The 17,652-nt window shown below is 34.8% G+C and overlaps 1 pseudogene; it reads right to left on the bottom strand.

The window, feature by feature from the left end:
- Positions 1–7,031: 7,031 nt before the first annotated feature.
- LOC149263231 (bifunctional levopimaradiene synthase, chloroplastic-like) lies at positions 7,032–15,246 on the bottom strand (annotated as a pseudogene).
- Between the last annotated feature and the right edge of the window lie 2,406 nt (positions 15,247–17,652).

The raw sequence follows: 17,652 nt of genomic DNA, 5'->3' as shown, positions 1-17,652 counted from the left end.
CCAGAGTATGCCTTCCTTTGGCAGCAGAATATTGAGGCTCAAAGGAAGGGGGGAAATCAAAATATGGTATAAGTATGGATAAAATGCTAACTTTCAGAAACCAAATTTATGTTCCTAATCAAAATTCTGTCAAATAATTAATATTGGATGAATTTCATAGAAAACCTTATGATGCCCACCCAGGGTACCAGAAACTACTGGCTACCATTAGGAAAGGTTATTTCTAGCCAGGTTTAAGGAAAGATATCACCGACTACCTATCTAAATGTTTGGAGTGTCAGTTGGTGAAGGCAGAGCATCAACACCCCGCTGGACTACTGCAACCGTTGCCCATTCCTGAGTGGAAATGGGAGACAATTACTCTAGACTTCATCACGGGTTTACCTCACACCAAGAAACAACATGACTCAATTATGGTGGTGGTTGATAAGCTAAGAAAAACTGCTCATTTCATTCCGGTAAAATCCACTTACAAAACTATTGAAATTGCAGACATATTTATGAGGGAAATCTTTTGATTGCACGGAATACCCAAGGTAGTAATTTCTGACAGGGACGTAAAATTTACATCCACTTTTTGGAAGACACTCTTTTCTGGATTGGGTACCCAGATCCAATTTAGTACCGCTTACCATCCATAGACGGATGGTCAAACAGAGCGAGTGAATCAAATTCTAGAGGATATGTTAAGAATGTTTGTGATGCAACAACCGCATAAGTGGGAAGATTACCTCCATTTAGTGGAGTTTTCTTATAACAACGGATACCACGAGTCATTGGGCATGAGCCCCTTTGAGGTGTTGTATGGAAGAAGGTGTAGGGTGCCCATAGATTGGAATAGTCTTGTCAATATATTAACATTGGGTCCTGATATGTTAGCCGAGATGGAAGAGATAGTTAAGAAAATTTGTCAGAATCTAAAATCTGCTCAGGATAGACAAAAGGCTTATGCAGATAAAAGAAGAACATATAAATAATTCCAAGTGGGGGATCATGTGTACTTGAGGGTTAAGCCTCGAAAAATCACTTTGCAATGGAGGGGTTGTGCTAAGTTAGCACCTCGGTAGTGTGGACCATTTCAAGTTTTGGAACGGATTGGACCGGTAGCGTACAAACTTGCATTACCAAGCCATATTCGGGTCCACAATGTTTTCCATGTCTCCCTATTAAAAAATGTGTACAACCCTCAACATATAATTAACTGGGAAAATGTACAGGTAATAAGTTAAATAGAATGAATGATGTATGATTTGCTATTTTGAGAAGTTTCTGACAGCAGATTGTTAAATATGCAGGTCGAACCGGAAGGAGAGTTTCTGGAAGAACCTCTTCGTATTCTCGATCAGAGAGAAACCACCTTGCAAAAACGAGCCATCACCCAGGTTAAAGTGCAATGGAAGCACTTCAGCCCAGAAGAGGCCACCTAGGAAGAAGAGGCGTTTATGCGAGAAGCCTATCTAGAGTTATTTTCATAAATCAGGAAGAACACCAAGGATAGTGTTCCTCGCAAGGGGGGGAAGATGTAACACCCCACATTGTATAGAAATTTAATTTCGTTACCATGTTTAACTTATTTTATCCTTTTACTTTATCCTAAATACTTGACATGGAATATTAAAGAACTATGGCTAGCAGGTTAGAACATATTTTATTGTTTGATTAATGAATAATTAAGAGTTAAATTATTTTGACAAGAATTGAAAGAAACAATTGTTAACCTCCTAAAATAGTTAAAGTGGTTACTCATGTGTCTCCTCAAAAGAAGAATTGAAGGAAGGTCTAGGGGGTTGGAAAAATAGAGAAGGAAAAGTAGATTAGATGGGTAAAGGGAGCAGAACAATGCTACCCAGATTTCCTTAAGCTGGGTGGAATAAACCAACAGGAAAACCTTGAGTATAGTCTGAGAGGTACGTGACTTGAGGCTGGACTGTGAATCATGAAGCCAAAGATACCTGACTGCAACAGTCTCATTTTACTGTGTGGAGAAGGAAGTGTTTGGGGGAGAGTCTGAACATAATTTCCAGACTCATGGCTAGGTGGTGGGACCTTCCATGGAAAGAAATGAATTACATAATTAATAAGGCAGTGAACAGATAAGTAGTCAAATCCTTGACTTAGTGATCATTAAAAGAAATGATATCATAGTGATTTCTTTGCTAGCTAAACTGGAATTGTCTGTTCTGTATTTTAAGCTAGTAAGAAATATCTAACCAGAGATTTATTTATGATTTGAATAGAGGACAATTTATGCATAAGTAGAGAATTAAGCGATATCTAAAATAGAGAACTGTACCTAATATTCATAGAAATGGAAAGCAAATATCTTAAATATTGAGGCAGAGAAATGCTAACAATATATTTATATGCTCGATATAACCAACACATAATAGTCTAACTACTGAAACACAATATTGTTTTTATTATGCAAGCTTTTTGTATACTGTATATTTTATAAAAAGATGATAACTCTAAGTTTCAGCCGGTTCAATTCGTTCTGGGTAACTGTAAATCGGAGAACAAAGAATTTTATTTATGGAAAACTGTCAAATTTTCAAGAACATAGCTAATTCTTCTAGACAGATTAATCATGAGAGAACTCTCATTATCAAATGAAAGGTTCAAAATAATATTTAGTCAATCCCAGAAAGAAAGACGAGTTAACATAGTCTATTCATTTTCATAATCTATTCAACGGAAACAATAAATCCATATACAGATTCGATAAAGTCCATTAAGGGCGAAATGATAAGTTTGGTATGAGTAGAAGAGTAAATTTAAAAGGAGCCTAAACTCTGTTAAGATAAGTGCAAGTCGTTAATACTGTATACAAAACCTTGGTATACTTTCAAAACTGAAATTAGAAACCCTTTCACAAACAAATAAAAAAAATAACTTAAAGTAAAACCTCGGCAAGATCGAGTCACACATGCTATGTCATGGTGGAACTGGAAACAACTTAGCTCATTGAGTACTCCTAACTCCTTTAAAACAACGTATTAAATACAGATTACGGCTGGCATATCTGCCTAAAGACAAACACTTTCACCAAGAAAATCTAGAATATCATCTAGTGGAGAAATTAAGCAGAGCTACCATTTGTGCAAAAACATTGGAGAATAACAAACCGTCATAGGGTTCAACATTGTGACCAACCTGGAAACAAGAAGGCAGTACCATGAGCAATAAGGAAGCATTTGAAGCCACCATGGCCACGATGGGATGATTCCGGCATAGAATAATACATGTGAATGCACAGAGAATGGAATTCGAATGAAACCCTTAACATCAAACTTAAAACTAATTTACAGAAGATTTAAGAAATACGTGACACAAATCGGTTCTAGAAAGTTGAAGTTCATCGATGCCTGAAACCCAGGAAATCAGTCATCAGTTAGCCTCCAAATTTGACTTCATTTGGACGAGGAAGCCGACGGAAATATGCATCCCCTGCATAGTGGATCAAATGAGCAGAATCACCCATCTGAGTACCCTCGAAAAGAAGTTGATAGCGAGAGGCAAATATCCAAAACAAGGAGGAAGTGGATGTTGCAGGGTACTTGTCGGATAGGGCTCGACATAACCCCCCATCAGAACTGGAATGGAAAAGAAAAAACCTTCTCTGCAGCAACGACGTATCGTTTTAGTTGCAGAGCAGAAAACCGGGGAAACCATGCAATGCAAATGAAACCACTGGGGACAAAACACAGGAGGAGCGTTATGATGTTAAACGCTGGGTGCCGAGGACCGTCGGATTGCCAACCCTAGATCGGAGGGAGAAAACCAAGCCAGTTGTCCCAAGCTACCAAAGCCTTTTGGCGTTGCATGCCATAATATTAACCACACGAACAACATTCAACTAGTGCAGTAGTGTCGACTTTACTCCCATTAAAAATGATATACAATGATGGTATATAGAGAATGTCAAATCCGCCGATTACTCCAATGCTCATTTAATTAACAATTGATTCATGTCATTGCATATAAGATTGAGAACTAATAACATATGGTAAAGATTCACATTTATAAAGTTTTTGTTTTTTTTTCTTTTTTCGTTTGGATATGGTAAAGGTGTTACATTATCATTATGGTATCACAAAAGTCTTAAGATCTAACATTATAATTTTATGTCATAAATCTCAAATGTTGATATCAATAATAAATATATGTTGCAAAATAAATCTTCAATGTGAATAATAATATATATTTTGGGATTGTATATTTCCACAATTATTCATATTGAGAAAATTTTATAGTCAAAACTGTATGAAAAACATTTTAAATGAACAATCCAATAATATATATATATATATATATATATATATATTTTATTTTTTTATTTTTTTATTTTTTTTTCTGATAAATAAATAATAAAAAAATTAAAATACTTTAATATTTTAAATATTAAATATATAAATTTTAAATCTCAATACGCTAAACTTTAAATATTTTATTTCTGGTTTTAAATTACGCTAAACTTTAAATATTTTATTTCTGGTTTTAAATGGTAAATATATGTCATAAAATAAAATTTAAATTTGAATAATATATTGGCGACAAATAAATTTTAAATGTAATATTTGATAAATGTTATTAAAATTCAGTATAGATATAAATTATTTAAATTCATAAACTGTAAATCGAATAAAAAAATATTTCTTTTTAAATAAATTTTATTTTTATTTTTAAAAATATTAAAATTTAATATATTAATATTTTCAAAAATAATAATTTAAAAATATATTTGAATTTAAAATTTATATTTTTTACTTCTGCGTCCTCTCGCTGCTTCATTGGATAATGTGAAGAGAGTTGAGGGAGTGGGGTGGAGAGGGGTTGCCATGGACTTTGTTGCATGGTTAAGTTTAGTTGTAATTTATGTGTGTTTTTTATTAGGGTTATTTGGGTGGTTAGTTTTTTTGGTCAGTTGGGATTTTTGACATGTTATTTGTTGGGTGTTGTTTGATAGATATTTGTTCGAAATGACTACCTATTGCAATGTATTTTTGGATGCATTTTTATGAAATTTTTCTGTAGTCTGAGTGTTTTGTATATTAATATTTATATGAGATATTTTATAACTTGAGATTGCATATTTACGTATTAGAATGTAATTTTTATTTTTGTTAATAGAAATTATAATTTTATTTTTTAAATTTATTTTGAAAATATTTTTTTATTATTTTAAAAATATATTAAATTAACAATAATAATCTTGAATTATGTATGTACTTAATAATCAAATTAATTGAAATTATGTAAAGCTAGGTATGGAAGGGAATCACACTCTATTATATGGAATTCTTAAGGGTTGACTTTTCTAAATCAGATCTATAAGTTTGATGTATTGTGCATAGATAGTCAATCATGAAAAAGTGGTAGGGACATTCAACTAAGTGAGGGGGATGTTAGCTAATGGGAAGATTATATCAGCAACCTAAGAAACCAGGTATCTCACTAAATGATCACCAAGCCCAAATGTCATGGGGGGGCTTGAAAAAGGGGCATCCTTCCCTAAAAGAGATATACAACTGCATCGTTAGGGAGGCATTGGGATAGAAGGATTCCTAAAATTTGGAAAGGGGATATCCCCAACAAAATCAAGTGTTTCAGCTGGCTTGCTATAAAGGACAGAGTACTCATATGGAATAACTTACTTAAGAGAGGATTCATAAGGTGGGGGATATGCCTCCTATGTAAGGTAAGTAGTGAAGATAATGCACATTTATTTCTAGTTCCCATATGCAATGACTATTTGAGAAGGGGTAATGGACTCTTTTGGCATCATGTTGCTGGAGCAATTCACTATATTAAGAAGCTGCATATGGAAGTGGATTAAAACTCATGACAAATTTTGTTTTCTCCCTCTATATCTCATATGGATCATTTCTTGGAGATAGGACCAGCTCAAAAATCAAGCAAGCAAAGAAGAATCATTTGGAAAAACATATGGCATACACTCTCAGATGGTGCTTGCAGTGGGAGGAAATGTGGATGTGGGGTTTACATTGTCACTTGGGAAAAAGCTATCTTTTTTGGTGGGAAGGAGGAGATGGCACGAACAATAAGGCAAAGATAGTGGGGCTATGGGGAGTGTTGATAGCAAGGAAATCTTTGGGATTGGAGAACATACAGGTCTATGGGGATGCAAAAGGGAAATGGTTGGGATTTGAGAACATACAGGTCTATGGGGATGCAAAAGGCATTATCCACTCGCTACGGGTCTAAATAATTTCAACCCTCTGATTTTGAATAATTGGATGAAGCACATCAAGACTATGGTGAGCACATACCAACTCATCAACATTGATCACATATATAGAGAACACAACTGGACTGCAGATTTACTTTCCAAATCTGGGGTTAAGATATGGAGAACACAACTCGTAAGTTTTTTTACAACATTTGAACATGGGTTAAGATAAATGCTGGAAGTATCAACTTCTCAAAGAGTTAGAAGTCAATGCTGGGGAATGAAAGACAAAAGGGTTTTTTTTTACTGTAAGAAGATGAATACATTTTAAGTTTTCTTTTTATCATAAAAGATATTTGGACTAAGTATGTTGGATAGTGAACTAAAGAGGTTAGGATTATAGAACTAGAAGTTAAGGTTAGCAGGAAAGAGACCTCACTGTCTTTTTGGAGGTAATGTATGCTGAAGAAATAAGTTGTAATCAAGAAGCATGACATATTTACTATCTTTTTTTATTTTTGATACAAAAGGGTTTTATATTTTCAAAAAAAAGCTAAGTAGAGTGTAAAGGGCTATTCTTGTGCAATTGATTGCAGGTCTGGAAAATATCTTGCAATCTAACTGTTAGGAGAAATCAGAACTAGATAAATACGTTCGTTGGAATCTGACTGTCACCAGATATGAGGATTAGATATTTTCAAATCTATAAAGATAGATTGGCTTAGTTCTTACAAGTTTTATGGTTTAATTTGGGACAGGAATATGTATGCCTAAAAACTGTTCCAGACTCTTCCGTTACAAAAAATAGGAATAAAAAAGTTAGTTAGAATAAACTAAGAATTTACTTTTTCACAGATTCTGTAAACAGGTTGAGATTGTCTGAAGTTCCATGCGCGTCATAAAGATCATCTAATATGACGGTGGAAATAGCAGTTTTTGTGTAAACAGCTCTGCAGGTAGCAAATTCTGGCTCAAACAAAAAAGGCGTTGCTGAGAAATATATTTCAGCCACACGTTCCCCATGAGTGAAGCCGAGCTCTGAGAAACCCGATGAACTCCACCACCTTTGAACAGTGCAAAATATATTGTTATCTTTCGGTAAGAAGATAGACTTAATATTAATGAAACGTAATTGTGGAATAAGCAACACCCCCGAATATCCTGAAGCTCTTGTCTGTGTAAAGCTTGCGGTCGATTGAAATCCAATTTTGCTAATTCCAAATATTTTTCGTTGAAAACATTTGGCATCCTGGAAGAGGGAGTTACAGAGGGAAGTAAATATTAATGGAGGTTTTATAGAGATAAAATATATTTTAAGACATTTCTGTTGTTTAATAATTTATTTCTTACCGTTTTTTTTCGGTTGCATAAAGGAGTTGACAAAGTATATTTATATTTATTCTTGTCCATAATACTAATTGAAAAAACGGAAAAACTCAATCATACGATCCTGAAAGTTAAATTTACAGATTGGTTTTATGAATCTTACATATACAAAATTTTCCCGACCCAGAAATCCTTTGGTCCTTAATTTTCAATGTACCTTCTAACCTCCAGCCTTGGCATACTACTATGCCAGGGATATTGGTGTGAATACTCCACCTGGAGAACAAATTGAAATAATGGTTTTTTAAATCTAATTTAATCAACAAAAAGAGAAATCGACTGTTTGAAGTTGGACCTACTGACCAAATCCTTGAAATATTTACAAAATCTGGAATGATTAGAATAGCCAACAATATCATGTACCTACCTCTCCCTATTTGTCAAAGGCATCCACATTCTCCAGAGCTACTTTCCATACAGGGTTTTGCTTCCTTCTTGATCGTTTCTCCCGGAAATGCAACGTGTGAACAACGATTGACATCTAATATGTCTGTAACCCAAGAAGCAAAAGAATTCTCCATTCTCATCTCTATTTTTTTTTAAAACATCTGCCAAAAATGCTGGTTGCAGAGTTCTCACAATTCCCAGCTCTCTACACCAACATTGTATCTATGCAGTCTCAAGATTCCAAGGCTGTATCATCGATATCACGGACAGCATTCTCCCTTCCCCATCCAATGCCTCTAATTTCAATCCGGATGATGAGTCACATTTGCTACTCGCGGTATGTGGATTCTAAAAACTTCTTGTGAAAATATTTAAATAAAATGATTCAGTACTTCACAGAAGCTTTCAACTTTCAAAAATTTTCATATATGATAATAATTACCGTGAGCTGATCAACACCTGACTCGTACTTTAGAATGCCCAAAGAAATAATACCTGTAAACAACGCGTCCTTGATCTCCTCTTTGAAATGGCGAACAGTATCAACGGACCACAGACGTTCAAATAGATCAACCAGATAAAGTCTGTTTTCTTATATAAATAAGGATGGAGATTTATTTTAAATACGGATCTGATCTGATGTTGAGAGATTTAATTATTATTTAAATGTTTTTTTATAGTTATTTAATTTTAATTTTGATAAAAGATTAAAAACCTTACATATTATATGGACTGTAAAATGAGCCAAATTACTCAACTATTTTTGAAAATGAACCTTTCTACTTGTAAAAATATTATTATATTTCAAATTGAAAATTGCATAGCATTGATCAAGACGAAATTCAAGAATTCCAAGCATTTTTTGTTCCCAGTGTGCATAAACACAGCCGCGGTGTTGGGAATAATGCTTAATTAGTTATGTAAATTGCTGACAAAGTAGGCAGCAGATTTTGTGTTGTCTGTAAAATTAAAGCAGCAGATTGTGCAGATTGTTAGGATGGTCAGTGCTAGAAGTTGCTGGAAATTCTCTGTAATGCAAGTAGATTGATTGCAGAGTTGATTGACAAATATTTTAGTAATAGTTGTAGTTTATAGTTGAATTTAATATATGAGATTTGCGGCATTTCTTAGCTCACACAGTGTTTTTTAATTGTTTTTTTTTCTTCATAGTACTGTTTTCTCATTTCGCTGGAAATAAGGCATTTCATATTCTACATGTGGTATCAGAGCAGGTAAATTTTTTTTGGGTTAAAGCTGTATTGTTGGAATTTCGCCAAAGTTAATCATGTCGAATTCTAACCAGATGCTAGTTCCGGAATTTGATGGCAATGATTATGATTATTGGTGCATTAAGATGCTAACCTTTTTGATTGGAAAAGACTTGTGGGAGATTGTTGAATGAGGATATGAAGAGCCAGCTGATTGGAATGCTCTTACAGCCAATGAAAGAACAGCAAGAAAGGAAGCAAGGAAGAAGAATGCTCAAGCTTTGTTTCACATTTAGATAGCTCTTGATAAGAGCTTATTTCCAAGAATATCTGGAGCAAAAACTGTCAAAGCTGCCTGGGAGACTCTACAAGAAGCTTACCAAGGTAGTGATCAAGTTAAGGTGGTCAAGCTTCAGACATTGAAGCGAGAGTTCGAGAATTTGAAGATGCAAGAAGCTGAAAGTATCAGTGACTATTGTGTGAGAGTCAAAGATGTGGTCAACAAAATGGCTACACTTGGAGAAGCTGTAAATAATGAAGTTTTAATTAAAAAAGTATTGAGGTCTTTAACACATAGATGGAATCATGTTGCAATAATCATGGAAGAAAGTAAGGATTTAACAAAACTACAGTTTTATGAATTGGTTGGATCTTTGATGTCTCATGAAGAAAGATTGAAGGAAAGTTTTGAAGCTGTAGAGAAAGCTTTTTCCTCCAAATTACAAATTACAAAGAATGAAGATGCAAGTAGCAGCAATACCAAAAGCCATCAAGGTCAAGGTAAATGGCAAAGCCAAAATTATTCAAGAGGTAGAGGAAGAGGTGGCTCAAGTGGAAGAGGTAGTTTCAGAGGAAGAAGTAGAGGTAGATTTGATAAGAGAAATGTTCAATGTTACCATTGTAACAGGTATGGTCACTTTGAAAGAGAATGCAGATTGAAAGAAGGTAAAAATGATAATTATGCTCATGAAAGTGGTGAGTATCCTCAAGATCACTTATTTTTATCTTATGACAAAGGTGAAAATACTAGTAAAGATGTTTGGTACCTAGATTCTGGATGCTCTAACCATATGACAGGGGATGAGAAGTTGTTTTCAACAAAGGATGGATGTTTCAAATCCAAGATCCGGCTTGGTGATGATAAATCATTGGAGGTTGCTGCCAAAGGAGCTACGGAGGTCCAAACAAAAGAAGGTATAAAGAGTATTCATGACATTTATTATACTCCACAATTGAAGCATAATTTGTTGAGTGTTGGACAGCTATGTGAGAAAAATTATAAAGTAGTCTTTGAAAATAAGACATATACTATCTATGATAAGAATAAGGGAAATAGGGTGATCACTGTTGTGCCTATGACAAGAAATAAAATGTTTCCCTTGAAGTTTGATGAACATAACAACAATCTTGCTAATATGGCTTATGAGGATTCAAGTTGGTTATGGCATCTCAGGTATGGGCATTTAAATTTTCACAGTTTGAAGTTTCTAACCTCACATGCATTAGTTTCTGGTTTGCCCAAGGTAGAAGAGCATAAGGAGGTTTGTGAAGGATGTGCTAAAGGAAAGCATGCAAGGGAAAGGCTTTCAAAGGGTAGTGCATGGAGGGCTTGTCACCCACTTCAGCTTGTTCATTCAGACATATGTGGTCCTATGCAGACTAAGAGTTTGGGTAAGTCATCATATTTCATCACTTTTATTGATGATTACTCACGAAATTGTTGGGTTTATTTTTTGAAGGCCAAAAGTGAAGCCGTGGATACATTCAAGAAGTTCAAAGCCCTTGTAGAAAATGAGAGAGGGTGCAAGATCAAATGTTTGCGGACTGACCGTGGGGGAGAATTCTGCTCAAAAGCTTTCCAGAGTTATTGTGATATGAATGGCATCAGGAGGCAGCATACTACAACATACACACCCCAACAGAATGGCATAGCTGAAAGGAAAAATCGTACTGTGGTTGAAATGGCAAGATGCATGCTACAAACTAAGGGATTGAGCAACACTTATTGGGGAGATGCAGTTGCTACAACAGTATACATCCTGAACCGTAGCCCCACCAGTGCACTGGAAAATATGACTCCTTATGAAGCTTGGTATGGAAAAAAGCCTAATGTTAATCATTTCAAAGTTTTTGGTTGTTTGGCTTATGTGCATGTACCTGATCAGAATAGAAAAAAGTTAGATGCAAAGAGTGAGTTATGCATTTTTATTGGGTATAGTGAGACAAGCAAGACTTATAAATTGTATAATCCTCTAACTAACAAGCTTATTGTCTCAAGAGATGTAATTTTTGATGAAGGGGGAGTTTATGGTCATCAAAAAGGCCATGTTGAGAAGACAAAATCTGTTTTGAATGATATAATTGTTAATAATGATAATGAGCAGCCAACTAATGTTTCTGTAATTAGTGGCTTAACTCCACCAAGCAGCCCTTCATCAATTTCTTCAACATCAAGTTCAAGTCCAACTTCTTCTCCAAGTTCCACAAGGAAGGTAAGAAGATTGAGTGATATTTATGAGAGGAGTGCAAATCAAGCACATGAAGAAAGCCCAATAGGTGAGATAGTCAATTTTGCTTTATTAGCTAAGGCTGAATTTGAACCATCATGTTTTGAAGATGCATGTACTAATGAGGTTTGGATGCAAGCCATGCAAGAAGAGATGGATTCCATTCAAAGGAATGACACTTGGAAGTTGACAGAACTTCCACATGACAAGGAAAAGATTGGCACCAAATGGGTCTATAAGACTAAATTTAACAGTGATGGGAGTGTTGAAAGACACAAAGCAAGATTAGTTGCTAAAGGATTCACACAGAAGTATGGAATTGATTATGAAGAGACATTTTCACCAGTGGCAAGACAGGAGACCATTAGAATGTTGATTTCATTAGCAGCTCATAAAAAGTGGAGCATACATCATATGGATGTGAAAAGTGCCTTCTTGAATGGGTACTTAGAAGAGGAAGTATATGTGGAGCAGCCACAAGGTTTTGAAGTGGAAGGAAAGGAGAATAATGTCTACAAGTTGAAGAAGGCTTTGTATGGCCTTAAGCAAGCACCAAGAGCGTGGTATGCAAGGATTGATGGATACTTTCAGGAAAATGGCTTCCAGAGAAGTAAGAATGATCCTACCCTTTACTACAAACAAGAAGGTATTGATATTTTAATCATAAGTTTGTATGTTGATGATCTATTGTATATGGGTAGTAGTTCTAAGATGAGTGATAAATTCAAAGTTGCTATGATGAATGAATTTGAGATGAAAGATCTAGGCGTCATGAAATATTTTCTAGGAATGGAGGTTTATCAAAGTAGGGATGAGATTTTCATTTGTCAGACAAAGTATGCACAGGATATGCTAAATAAATTTGATATGCTTGATTGTCATCCATCCCCTACTCCAAGTGCTCATGGAGAGGTGTTATGTAGAGATGATGGTGCTGATTTAGTTGATGAGAAAACTTACAGAAGTATTGTGGGAAGCTTGATATTTTTAACCCACGCAAGGCCTGATATTACATATTCAGTTTCACTTGTTTCAAGGTATATGACAAATCCATCTGAAATACATATGAAGGCAGCCAAGAGGATTTTAAGGTATGTGAAAGACACTCTAAATTTTGGTATTCATTACTACTCTTCTGAAAAGTTCAATCTTGTTGGATTTAGTGATTCAGATTGGGGAGGTAGTCTTGATGACCGTAAGTCCACATCTGGAAATTGTTTCTCTTTTGGTTCTGGTTTGATTACATGGAGCTCAAAAAAACAAAGCATTGTTGCCCTCTCATCCACAGAAGCGGAATATGTTGCAGTTAACTGAGCAGGTACACAAGCTCTTTGGCTCAGAAAAATTTTCGAAGAAATTGGAGAAAAACAAGTTCAGTCTACAGTGATTTATTGTGATAATGTAAGTGCCATCAAGTTAGCAAAGAATCCAGTTCATCACAGCAGGACAAAGCATTTTGACCTCAAATATCACTTCATTAGAGATTTGGTGCAAAAGAAGGAGATTGAATTGAACCATATAAATACTCAGCATCAACAATCCTCATTAATCATTAAGGGGGAGTGTTGGGAATAATGCTTAATTAGTTATGTAAATTGCTGACAAAGTAGGCAGCAGATCAGGGCTGGAAGTTGCTGGAAGATTGATTGCAGAGTTGATTGACAAATATTTTAGTAATAATTTTACTATTTAAGAATGTAGTTTATAGTTGAATTTAATATATGAGATTTGCAGCATTTCTTAGCTCACACATTCACTGTGTTTTTTAATTGTTTTATCTTTTATATGTTTTTTTCTTCATAGTACTGTTTTATCATTTGGCTGGAAATAAGACATTTCATATTCTACAGGTCGTAGATGTCTGCAAGCCCAGAAATGATCCACCCTTGGATTGAAGTTTCATTATTTTCTCCCACTCTATTATTTCTTGCAGTCCTTCCAAAGAATACAGTAACGTCGTTGGAAAGGCATAGAGAAGATTAGTAAAGTTAATCAGTTAGTTATCACTTTAACTAGAGATCATGGCATGGCAAATTTATCAATGACGGAGGAGATTCTAACCTTTCAACCTTAGCTTACCGTTTTTCAATGACTTGCTTGATGAAAGGCAGTTCATAAGGCAGATCCAGACCTAAGGCTTTAGCTTCTTTTAGAACCGCAGGAAATACTATTTCAAATCCACATGGCATGTGCATATCAGACGACTCCTCTAATTTTCCAGCTTGTGTCTTGAAAAATTCAATCGCTGAAATATGTCACAGGAGACAATATACCATAATTTTGTCACAGCTGTACGAAAACATAGCAAGGGCAATGCTGATATCTGTCAATCATATATATATTTAACTGATCGAATATGTACGTACAAACCTTTTTTTACTTGTGACTCCCCAGTCTGCCATATAGTAAGAGTAATAATGGATGCAAGAGTAGCTAGTATTCTGTCATATGCCAAGAAGTAGAATTCTTCACCCCAAGAGCCATCTTTCAACTGATTTTGAAGAATCCATTCTAGTGTCTCAGGAAACTGAGGCTTCCCAGAGTCATCAACTGCTGGAATCCTTGCTACCCAAGCAGTGTCATATGCAGAGGGATTAATTTCCCCATAGTCCATAGATCTAAACATATTCTTAATCTCGGATATTAATGTCTCGATACGCTTCTCGTCTGATGGTGCAACCTATAATTATTTCACGTCGTCAATTATAACAATGGCGGAGGAGCTGCTACAGTGATGGGCATTAATCAATCGACAGGCACTGAGATTACTAACCTTGTAAGATGGCATTAGGGATTCGATAACATGGTCCTTCCAAAAACCTAGAGGAAATTTTCGTTTCACCAGTGTAGGATCTAAAGGTTATATCCAAAAAAAAACAATCAGGGAAGAACGAGATTATAAACATTTAAATTGAAAAATAGTTTCCAGATCCATCACATAGGTATTTGGTTGTTGAATTTTGGAATTCAACATATCTCTTTTCTTAAATATAGATCACACTTCGTGCTTCGAAAGGTAAATAACAAAATACCTGAATCACATATTATATGTTATATCCGGAATCATCGATAACAAAATAACTAAATGATGAATCGATAACAAAATACCTAGACCGAAATTAATTTCTCAACATAAATCAAATGGCAGTCTTCTTAAAAGTTAAATTATTTTCTACCAAATGATATAGCAGATTTTTCTACCAAACGAAAACAGGAAAAATAGATTTATATCATATTATAAACACAATAGAAATTATATAGTCACCTTTAGTACGCCATCGTTGGTACAAGCTTCTCCGTTTGCCAGCACTGGTTCCTGCATTAAGCGAGCTATGGAAATGTGGGATGACAATAAAGAGGAAGGCAAGGCCATCTTCCTAAATGCACCACCAGTTGCAGAGATATTGAACTCAATCAGATGATATGTCAACTCATAAGAATTTCTTATAAATAGTAGTCGGCCTACATGCAGTTATCTTCCCGCACAGGGTTAATAGATTCCCATAATTTGTCGGGTCTAGAGATCCTTAAGTTTGTCACTTGTTAATAGTATTACTTGCACATTCATAATACATCCAAATCAATCGCGTCACGGGCTAGAGTGAAACAACTTTTGAAAATCTATGAGAGGTCGATTCGTTTGTACAACTTCAACTTAATTTGAAGCAACTTTTGAGAAATTGTGACAGTATACATAAATGCGGGGTGGTCGATTCCTTGCTACAGCTTAATTTGAAGCAACTTTTGAGAATTTGTGACAATATACATAAATGCCGAGTGATCGATCCCTTTGTACATCTACATTTAAGCAACTTTGAGAATTTGTGATTGTATACATAAATGCTGAGTAGTTGATTCCTTTGTACAACTTTATTTTTTTGTGGCTCTGGGCTACAAATTTAATGTAGATTATGAAATGGATTCTTTAAGCAAGCTGATAACATAGTTATGAAGAAAAACACATAAAAAAACAAATTAACAAATAAAACACAATTACTGTGTGAGCTCAAACCTATCTCATATTCAATTAAACCATTAACTACATTGTCATATAGTAAACATATTATTAATATGATTATCAATCAAATGTCTAATCTGAAACAACTCTACTGACACTACCAATCTTACTCACCACGCTAACAATCTATCTCATATTCAATTAAACCATTAACTACATTGTCATATAGTAAACATATTATTAATATGATTATCAATCAAATGTCTAATCTGAAACAACTCTACTGACACTACCAATCTTACTCACCACGCTAACAATTTGTTGTCCTAATTTTGTTGTCACTAATTTACATAACAAAAATAAGCATTATTCCCAACACTCCCCCTTATTAATGAGTATTTACTATTGCCAAAATCTTTTGCAACTGCTTTGGTGTATTTATATGCTTCAATTCAATATCCTTCTTCTATGCCAAATATCGAATGAAGTGATATTTTATGTCAAAATGCTTTGTATTGCTGTGATGAACAGGATTCTTTGCTAACTTGATGGCACTTACATTATCACAATAAATCATTGTAGACTGAATTTGTTTTTCTCCAATTTCTTCCAAAAATTTTTTGAGCCAAAGAGCTTGTGTACCTACTAAGCTAATTGCAACATACTCAGCTTTTATGGATAACACTACAACAATGCTTTGTTTTTTTGAGCTCCATGTAATTAAACCAAAACCAAAAGAGAAACAATTTCCAGATGTCGAATTACGGTCATCAATACACCTCCCCAATTTGAATCACTAAATCCAACAAGATTGAACTTTTCAAATACCAAAATTTAGAGTGCCTTTCCCATACCTTAAAATCCTCTTGGCTGCCTTCATATGTATTTCAGATGGATTTTTCATAGCCTTGTGTGGGTTAGAAATATGAAGCTCCCCACACTATTTCTTTAAGTTTTCTCATCAACTAAATCAGCACCATCATCTCTACATAACACATCTCCATGAGCACTTGGAGTAGGGGATGGATTACAATCAAGCATATCAAATTTATTTAGCATATCCTGTGTATACTTTGTCTGACAAATGAAAACCTCATCCTTAGTTTGATAAACCTCCATTCCTAGAAATATTTCATGATGCCTAGATCTTTCATCTCAAATTCATTCATCATAGCAACTTTGAATTTATCATTCATCTTAGAACTACTACCCATATACAATAGATCATCAACATACAAACTTATGATTAGAATACCAATACCTTCTTGTTTCTATTAAAGGGTAGGATCACTCTTACTTCTCTCGAAGCCATTTTCCTTAAATTATCCATCAATCATTACATAACATGCTCTTGGTGCTTACTTGAGACCATATAAAGCCTTCTTCAACTTGTAGACATTATTCTCCTTTCCTTCCACTTCAAAACCTTATGGCTGCTCCACATATACTTCCTCTTCTAAGTACCCATTCAAGAAGGCACTTTTCACGTCCATATGATGTATGCTCCACTTTTTCTGAGCTACTAACGAAATCAACATTGTAATGGTCTCTTGTCTTGCTACTGGTGCAAATGTCTCTTCATAATCAATTCCATACTTTTGTGTGAATCCTTTAGCAATTAATCTTGCTTTGTGTCTTTCAACACTCCCATCACTGTTAAATTTAGTCTTATAGACCCATTTGGTGCCAATCATTTTCTTGTCATGTGGAATCTCTGTCAACTTCCAAGTGGAATTCCTTTGAATGGAATCCATCTGTTCTTGCATGGCTTGCATCCAAACCTCATTAGTCCATGCATCTTCAAAACATGTTGGTTTTAAATTAGCCTTGGCTAATAAAGTGAAATTGACTATCTCACCTATTGGGCTTTCTTCATGTGCTTGATTTGCACTCCTCTGATAAATATTACTCAAAATTCTTACCTTCCTTGTAGAACTTGGAGAAGAAGTTGGACTTGAACTTGATGTTGAAGAAATTGATGAAGGGTTGCTTGGTGGAGTTAACCCACTAGTTACA

The sequence above is a fragment of the Pinus tabuliformis genome, chromosome 6 (genome assembly GCF_031772625.1).
Source record: "Pinus tabuliformis cultivar Carrire ecotype Pingquan chromosome 6, CPIR1, whole genome shotgun sequence".
In the NCBI taxonomy this organism is placed as follows: domain Eukaryota; kingdom Viridiplantae; phylum Streptophyta; class Pinopsida; order Pinales; family Pinaceae; genus Pinus; species Pinus tabuliformis.
This window is presented reverse-complemented; position numbering and strand designations above follow the sequence as displayed.